Source organism: Prionailurus bengalensis, chromosome E4 (genome assembly GCF_016509475.1).
Source record: "Prionailurus bengalensis isolate Pbe53 chromosome E4, Fcat_Pben_1.1_paternal_pri, whole genome shotgun sequence".
Lineage (NCBI taxonomy): Eukaryota > Metazoa > Chordata > Mammalia > Carnivora > Felidae > Prionailurus > Prionailurus bengalensis.
Genome location: NC_057360.1, coordinates 58492535 through 58500778, shown reverse-complemented (window position 1 = coordinate 58500778; position 8244 = coordinate 58492535). Strand labels below are relative to the sequence as shown.

The 8244-nt window shown below is 44.5% G+C and overlaps 1 long non-coding RNA gene across 1 annotated transcript; it reads left to right on the top strand.

Annotated features, from left to right (window-relative positions):
• Positions 1-2141: 2141 nt before the first annotated feature.
• LOC122475701 lies at positions 2142-5156 on the top strand. Its single transcript, XR_006295284.1, has 2 exons — positions 2142-3989; positions 4775-5156. It is a non-coding gene; the product is annotated as an uncharacterized LOC122475701 (long non-coding RNA).
• The last annotated feature ends 3088 nt before the right edge of the window (positions 5157-8244 follow it).

The window sequence follows — 8244 nt, the reverse complement described above, 5'->3', positions numbered from 1 at the left end:
AGGCTCTGTCTGAGAGCAGACAGCCCAATGTGGGGCTCGAACTCGTGAACAGGGAGATCATGACCTGAGCTGAAGTCAGATGCTCAGCCAACTGAGCCACTCAAGCACCCGTTGAGTTAAAGCATTTTTACCACATCTATATTTCCCTTCTTCTATCCTTGTGTGTATTTTGATGGATGTTGTCAGAATCCAACTCAAACAACGTGTTATGACTTACCTAATAATGGAATAAAGATAAAGAGAATGGGGAGGACATTCCCTACATGCTGGAAAAGGTCACAATCTCAAAGTTACTAGAGGAACATAACCAACAAGTTACTAGAGGAATATAACCAACGAAATATATGATGCTGTGTCGTTTCAAGGGAGGAAGAAGTAATGTTCTCGTGGAAGACTGATTCTTACAGATAAGAATTCAACAGGTAGTAAAAGAAGCATAATTTATTGGAGACATGTAGTATTGTCCACACTCTGTGGTGTCATGAAGACAGTTAGCTTTTGGGGGGGAGGGGAATCAGTATAGTCCTTCCCCTTCAGACATACAAAAATAAATTAGAACAGGAAAAAATAAATTAAGTATTTAAAAAGAAAACCACAGAAAAAGGAGAAGATAGTAATAGAAATAAGTGATCTGAAACCTCCGGAGGTAAAAACTGTTTTTAGTATAGAAGTAACGGAAGAAGTCTCAAAGGACTCAAGTAAATTACAGATTTGGGTCCTCTAAAATGTAAAAGTCCTATGGACTTAAAATTTCACTATGCTGTAACCTAATATGAAAAAATATATATTTTTTTTCCCGTTGATTCAGAAAAAAACCTGCAGCAAGCTGGACTGGTAAAAGGCTAATATGTTTATCCATGTACATAGCACGCAGCAAATGCCCAGTCAGCCCGTTAGAGGAATGGGCACATCACCCAATTTTGCAGATGAGGAAACTGACACCCAGAAGCAAAGCACTCACCGAAGCAACAAGAGAATTCATGGCAGAGTTGGAGCCAAGTTCATGAGGCTCCTGGCTCTTGGACTGGACTTCTTGCACCTGTAATCTATTGCAGAATCCTGTATGGGTTTCTTCAAGCAGCGACCTTCTCCATAGAAAGGAGGACGACTGCCTGTAGCCCAATTGGAATTAGATCTGAGGCAAACTCTGTGGATTTTTGGAAAAGATTGGGATTTCAGAGAGGTGGTTATGTGTCCCCAAGAAAGTAAATGTTGTGTTTCAAGAAGAGCTGAAAAAAGAATAGGCCCAAAACCCAAACAAAAACAAAAGACAAACCTATGTATATTGTTCTTAAGTTACAGAGAGGGAAGGATACAAACCGTGAAACTCTTAAATACTGAGAACAAACTGAGGGTTGATGGGGTTTGGGGGAGAGGGGAAAGTGGGTGATGGGCATTGAGGAGGGCACCTGTGGGGATGAGCACTGGGTGTTGTTTGGAAACCAACTTGACAATAAATTATATAAAAAATAAATAAAAATAAATAAATAAATATAGATACATATATATATATGTGTGTGTATATATATATAGTTGTTCTTTAATATGTAGTCATTCTGAAGTATAATGTCCAGAAGACAGAATACATACTGATAAAAATCAGAATGTGCTAATAATCCTAAAGAAGACGTTTCCTTTTTTTTTTTAATGTTTATTTTTGAGAGAGAGACAGAGTGCGAGCGGTGGAGGGGCAGAGAGGGGGAGACACGGAATCCGAAGCAGGTTCCAGGCTCTGAGCTGTCCGCACAGAGCCCGACGCGGGGCTCGAACCCACCGTGACCTGAGCCGCAGTCAGATGCTTAACCGACTGAGTCACCCAGGCACCAAAAAGAAATTTCATTTAAAGGCTCACAATGTGTTAGTGTTTAGTTTTTGATAATAAATAAGAGAGTTATTAGAGAAATCTTTTGAGAGATTTTGGAAAAAGTAACAATATTTATTCAGAGTAGCTGGGGAGTGCCAGGGCACACACACATCGGGAGGAATATATATACATTGTTTCTATTCTTTGGATCCTGAACAATTGACTGAGGGTATTTTGTAATCCTTCAACTTACCCATAAACACGTTTAGCTTATAATAACCTGTGCTGTGTGCATTCTCCTGGGAGAAAGGGGTCAGGGTGACAAGGTGAGTTTTACGATTCGAAGTCTGGCGGATAATGACTGTCAGCCAGAGAAGAATTAAAAGGGAAAACCTCCCTCAGCTCCAAATGCAGCATTTGAAAGCAACATTTTAATCAGATCATTTCATATTTTACAGAGGAGTCATCTTTTACAGGAAAAATTTTTTTTTTCCCCAACACACGAAGGGCAAAAAAATGAGACCCATGGGAAATGATTTCTTCACAACGCGGCTATTTAATTGATCTATTTGGGAATCTTCTACCATGTTGCTGCATGCTAATTGGAAGTCGTTTTAAAGCAGAATCAGCTTGGATCACACTTGATTTAATGCAGTGTAGCTGGCCGGCCCAACTTGGGAGGAAAGTGTGCATGAAAACCCTGCTTCTCCAAGCCCCGTGGAGAGAGCAGTTATTTGGATGAGGCAGAACAGCAGTCTAGAAGGCCAGTGATGACACAGACCTTGGCGGCCTTTCAGAAGTGACAGCCACGTCTTCAGTTACACTCCTCACGCCCCTCCGGTGTGGGGCAACAGATCAGCGGAGCGCCCTCTGCCCACAAACCCTCCCCTCCGGAGCCTCCCCCACCCCGGTTTCCATGTTCAAAATGTGCCTCCTGGAAAGATGGATCGAAAAACTCCCAATTGTTTTGGCCTTTTCAAAGAGTCCCTAAGATTCGGATTACTTCGGGAGGAGGATTAGATGGGCTTCACTGAAAGATGACGCCTTGGGACTTTGTGAGCTCATCTGTGAGTATGAAATCCTGGTGGAAAACAAGAACGATGCCCACGCCAGACTCCTGGTATTGTAAGATCATCAGAACGGAGAAACAGGGAGAAAGAGCAGGACCAGCCTGAGCTGGGCTACACGGACCTTGCCTTTCACCTTGAACGTGTCCTATGTAAGGGACCAATCTCTGATCCCGAGGTACTCTGTCTGCTGGACTTACGCTGCAGTTCAGGAAGGGAGTGTGGTTGCTTGCCACATATAGGTGGTATTAACTGTAAAAACCAAGAGGATAATTTTGCCTCCCCAGATAGCCGCTGAACTTGGTTGCACCATAACCGCATATTAGGAACACACCCCTCCAACCCTCCACAGCCCCCTTCTCCAGCTAGTACTTTCTCCCCCACGCTATTCTTCATTAATATTCGAAGCACATTTATCGATGTAAATGTTTAATGAGCTATTTAGGAAGCAGATACTGTATATAAATCCACGGGAGAAGGTCTGGAGTAGGACATTTCTTGTGGCATCGTGGAGTCATCGAAATAAATGAATAGTGACAAAGTGTGACCGTGTAATATAACCGGGGGAATTTACTACGGAATTGTATATGTTTCTACCAAAGACGATGTGTGTTGCTCTTGGGTTTGAAGTTGACTTTACAGTTCCAGTTGCTGAAAGTTCTGCCGAGAGGCCAGCGTTATGCCGACATCGTGCAAAACAAGTTTGTAATTAAAAAAGAAAAAATGGACAATTGGCTAATTACTTGATCTATTCACTGATGTAGCATATTTGAATTATTTTCATGTGAATACACCGATTCTGGAGTGGAAGAGGTTGGAGCTATTATAATGTTAATAAACCAACACATTTATTTATTCAAGAGTATGTTTTAACTGAGCACCTACTCTGGGTCTAGCACTGTCCAAAGCTCTGGAGTTGCAGTGAGGAGTAAGAGGGATTTTCCCTCAAAGGACTTTTGGAGGAGCAGGTGGCAGACAGTGATACAAGCTGATGCAGAGAAACCGGCAAAGTGAAAGAGAAGCAGTCCCAGACAGCTGGGTCTCCTGGAAGGCTTCCCAAAGGAGACAGCATGTGATCTGGCCTTAAAGGACGAGTGGAATTTTCACAGGGAAGCCTGGTGTGTGGGGAGGTTTCTCCGGGGGGGGGGGGGGGGGAGGGGATGTGAGCAGAGGTTCAGGGGGTGGAAGAGGAAGTGTGGCAGCGGGTGGTTTGATTAGGCTGGAAAACACTCCAAGTGACCAGGCGTTGGAAAGCGTGGAGTGACAGTGGGAAGCACGTCGCGGAGCTTTGCAAGCCCCCTTGGTGGGAAATAAGGAGCCGCGCTGTAGGTTTTTGCAAAAGGAAATGCAGTGATCAGCTCTGAGCTGTAGGACAACCTAGGTGGGGCAGAGACAGCAGAGGAAGGAAATGTGTCATTTCAAATAGTTCAAACCATTTTGGAGTTCGGATGGATTTATGCCAGCTAATCCAAAAGCACAGTGCAGCAAAGAGATGCATTAAAAATTAAGAGGTCTGAGTTCTAGCCCTCGCTTTGCTTCTGATTAGGTTTGTGTCCAGATGAGTCACTGTGCATCAGCGATCCTTAATGTTCTCATCTGTGTAGATGTGTGTCTGTCCGTCTGTCCATTACTCAGGTGGCTGAGTTATACGCGCCTGTATGATGAGGACATCCATCATTTCCCCCTTTGGGATTGACAGCTCGAAATTTCCAAAGTGACTTAAATAGGATATTTAGATATTTCTGCCTTACTCTAGGACAAGCCATTTCCCTTGAGATGGCTACGTAACAGTTACCCCTCAGATGTTCTCTCACTGTCTTTAAATTTGTCAATTCAGTATGATATCCAGGAAAAGAAGGAGGCAATGCACTGATACGCCATGTCTCTCTGTTACGATCTCTAGAACTTCAGGATCTGATGGACTGGACAGGAAAGAGACACTCCTCTGTGCTGCTAACGTGTTCTTAAGGACAGCTAATAACTGAGCAAAGTCGGAGGTGGCCACAAGAAGGACAGCTAGTCCAGACTAGAAGAGAGAGAGTTAACCGTCCTCACACGGAGCAGCCTCTCCTTGTCATTTGGCATCATCATGGCTGTCCTGCTAAAGACAAAACACATTTTCCAAAAGAAGGCTCTTTTGACCCCTTGGCTGCTGTTCCAAAATGGGGAAATATTACCAGGATGAAAATTACGCAGGGCAAATATTCATGAAGAAACGTGGTCTAATGGAAGTCGCGTCTATAAAATATCCAATGCTTAGAAATAAATGAGAATTCTGTCAATCATCTAAATGACTCCATATCTGGAATTATATGCAGTAGATTGCCTGCTTTTTTTTTTTTAACATTTTGTCCAGATGTTTATATACGGTCTTTACATTTTATTATTTGATGTTTATTTTATGTTTAATGTACAGACAGTCCTTTCTTCACCAATCCATCTGGTCTACTAAGAAAAGCAATCCTTTCTGGACGGGGGGAATTTGGCAAAAAGACAGAACCATCAAACGCCGTGGGTCTCAACTTCCTGTACCACTACTGTATTAACCGAGAGCTTGTCAAATCCACTCCGTGGCCACAGTTTTTCACAGTCAGATGTTTTCAATTTGTCTTCCAATATGATGTTTACTCAAACATTTGGCAGATTTATAATTTCTCCATTCTCCCCTGCCACTCATTCTCGGGTTTTAGATTTTCTCGTTTAATAGCTGTAGCCGTGTTTTACACTTTCTATAAATCTTCATGAAGTTTCTAAACCCAGTGTCATACACGTTGAAAATTGCTATCTAACAGAACCCTTTCAGGAACTGAGGGCTGTATTTTATAGGTCTGCATTAATTAATCCTCTGCCTGAGGTCATGAGCAGGTACGAAGTTACTTTTTAAACTTACAATACACACAGCCTGATTCTTCCCGCTGGAGAACAGAGTTGTGGCCGGCAAGGTCGCTTCAACCCTGGCTCTTGCCTAGTAGCCCTGATTTTGTCTGACCTGGAGACGGAAGTGGTAGGTTTTGCCCTCCTCCCATTCCTGTGCCTGTGGTATCAGAAGGAATTCATTTCTGCCCCTGCCTCTGTAGAAGCAGAAGCTTCCTAGGCTGACACCTTTGCCTCCTTGCGACGCCTCTCTGCTCACTTCAGCCACCAGGAAGCTCACCTACCTCTGAGTTTCTCTAGCACCGACTACCTGTTTCAGCATTTAATCATACTCTGCTTTGTACTGTCTCCTGAATGCTGCGTCTGCTCTTGGCTGTTAAGCCATCAATATCCCCAAAGATAGAGAACATACCCATTTTGGGTGTCGCATTCCTCAGTAGGAGATGGATAAGAGAGAGACAGAGAGACAGAGAGAGATTAGTCTCAGGGATGTCTTTGAGCAAGTTACAAGCTTTGTAATGTACGTGTAACTTACATGTGCATACCTAGGAAAATGATACTCTGAGATTATATGACACATTAGATATGTATTTAGGGGATGTAGACCTTTGATGGGTCTTCCCTTAAAGGAGAGACCTGCCAACCTGCAAGCATCTCCCAAAGCAAGAGCTTCCCTGTGGTGGGCTACCAACCATTATATGACCTTGAGTATGTTGAGTGTGTTTACTGTCGGTCTATGGGCCTCCGTGTTCTCAACTGGAAAGTGAAACAAATAGACCTGATGATCCCAAGTATCCTTCCAAATCTGGGTCCCGAGCACCAGGTCTCTGGCCGCTATTGTCTCGTCCATGCCATGTTGGTCCATAGAGGTGTCCCCTGAAGTTCACGGACACAGAGCAGTAAGAAACCTGGAGCTTCCAAAGGGCTCCAGGCTGGCTCCCCCCTCACATCCTCCTCTTGTCTGCGTGGAGAAGACCACAGTGCTATTTTCCGCCTTCATGCCTGGTCCGGCTGACATCTGTTCTTTTCATGTCATAACCAAAAGCTTCAAATCCAAGTGGCCTTTCCCCACTTGTTTCCTCAAAACCTTGGCAGCGTTCAGAGAGATCATGCGGGGGGTGGCTCTCGCGTCTGAGGTGAAAGAGCGGCATCAGCTGTAGTCCCGAACCACAAGGATTTGGGTGGGGTGGAACCCTGAGGCCGCATGCTTCTGGCTTTTCTGGCATGTCAATTTAGCTTACAGCTACTGACTCTCCTTGGGTGTCAGAGGTCGTATTTGGTAAGCACAAAGACATAGGAACAGCAGAACAATCGTTCAGAAGACCATAGCGTGATTGGAGAGTGATACAAAGCAATGCGGGCATATGGAGGTCTAAACAGCATGCCCACCCCAGGAGTCCCGACATAGTGTTTCTTGGACTCCAGGGTGGAGGATAGCTACGTGGACTTGGAGACCAAGGACCAGGCCTGGGAAACTGGGATTTAGATCCTAGAAAAGAAGAGGAGAGACGCTGCCAGCTTACCTCAGAGAATCACTAGGTGATTTAACAGCTCACCTTGATGCCTTCTGTGTCCGGGACCCCAGGTGGTTTTCAGCAGCAGACACGATTTCATTTGGAACCTTGGTTGGTGCCATAAAAGTTTAACCCATTTAACCCAGTCTAGAAAACCTGCGCTGAGATCCTTGGACATAGGTTTTCTAAGAAGACTGAGAAGGTGCCCACACTTTGGGGAGCCTCCTGGTAAATTATAACCCTAGTGGGGAAGAAGCCTTCTCCTATGTCAGCCATCATTATAGGAGGAGCGCCCAAGCAGAAATCATCAATGCAGCTGGTCGTCACAGATAGGCCATAGGGCAGGAAGTAGTGAGGCACTGTCGTGCTGGGACAGAAATTATTAGTGCCTAGACCTACCTCTCCTGCCCGTCCCACCTCAGTGAGCAAGGGCCACCTTTCAACCACCAGCCTTTGCATTTCTTTGCAAAGAAACTGGTTTTGCCACCTGAACCACAGGTCAGAAATACCAGGGAATTAATGTTCCCCTTACGAGAGCTTTTTTTTTCTTTTTAAATATTTATTTATTTGTTCTTGAGAGAGAGGGTGCACGAGTGCATGCATGTGTGCAGGGGAGGGACAGAGGGAGAAGGAGAGAGAGAATCCCAAGCAGGCTCTGGGCTGTCAGTGCAGAGCCCAATGTGGGGCTTGAACTCAAAAACTGTGAGATCATGATGTGAGCTGAAATCAAGAGCTGGATGCTTAACTGACTGAGCCGTCCTCACAAGAGCTTTTAACCTATACCAGTGGAGTTAGTATATTAATACTGTATTTCTCCCACACCTCTGGACATCTGGGGGGGGTATCCTCTGAAATGAGCGATCCATGGAGTTCTCCCACAGGATTGAACTTCAGTTGAGTGGTAACTTACTTCGTTACTCTTTATTGGCTACCTTCTTTTTTCAATCTTACATCCCCAGTCCCCACTTCAAACTGATATTTTGCA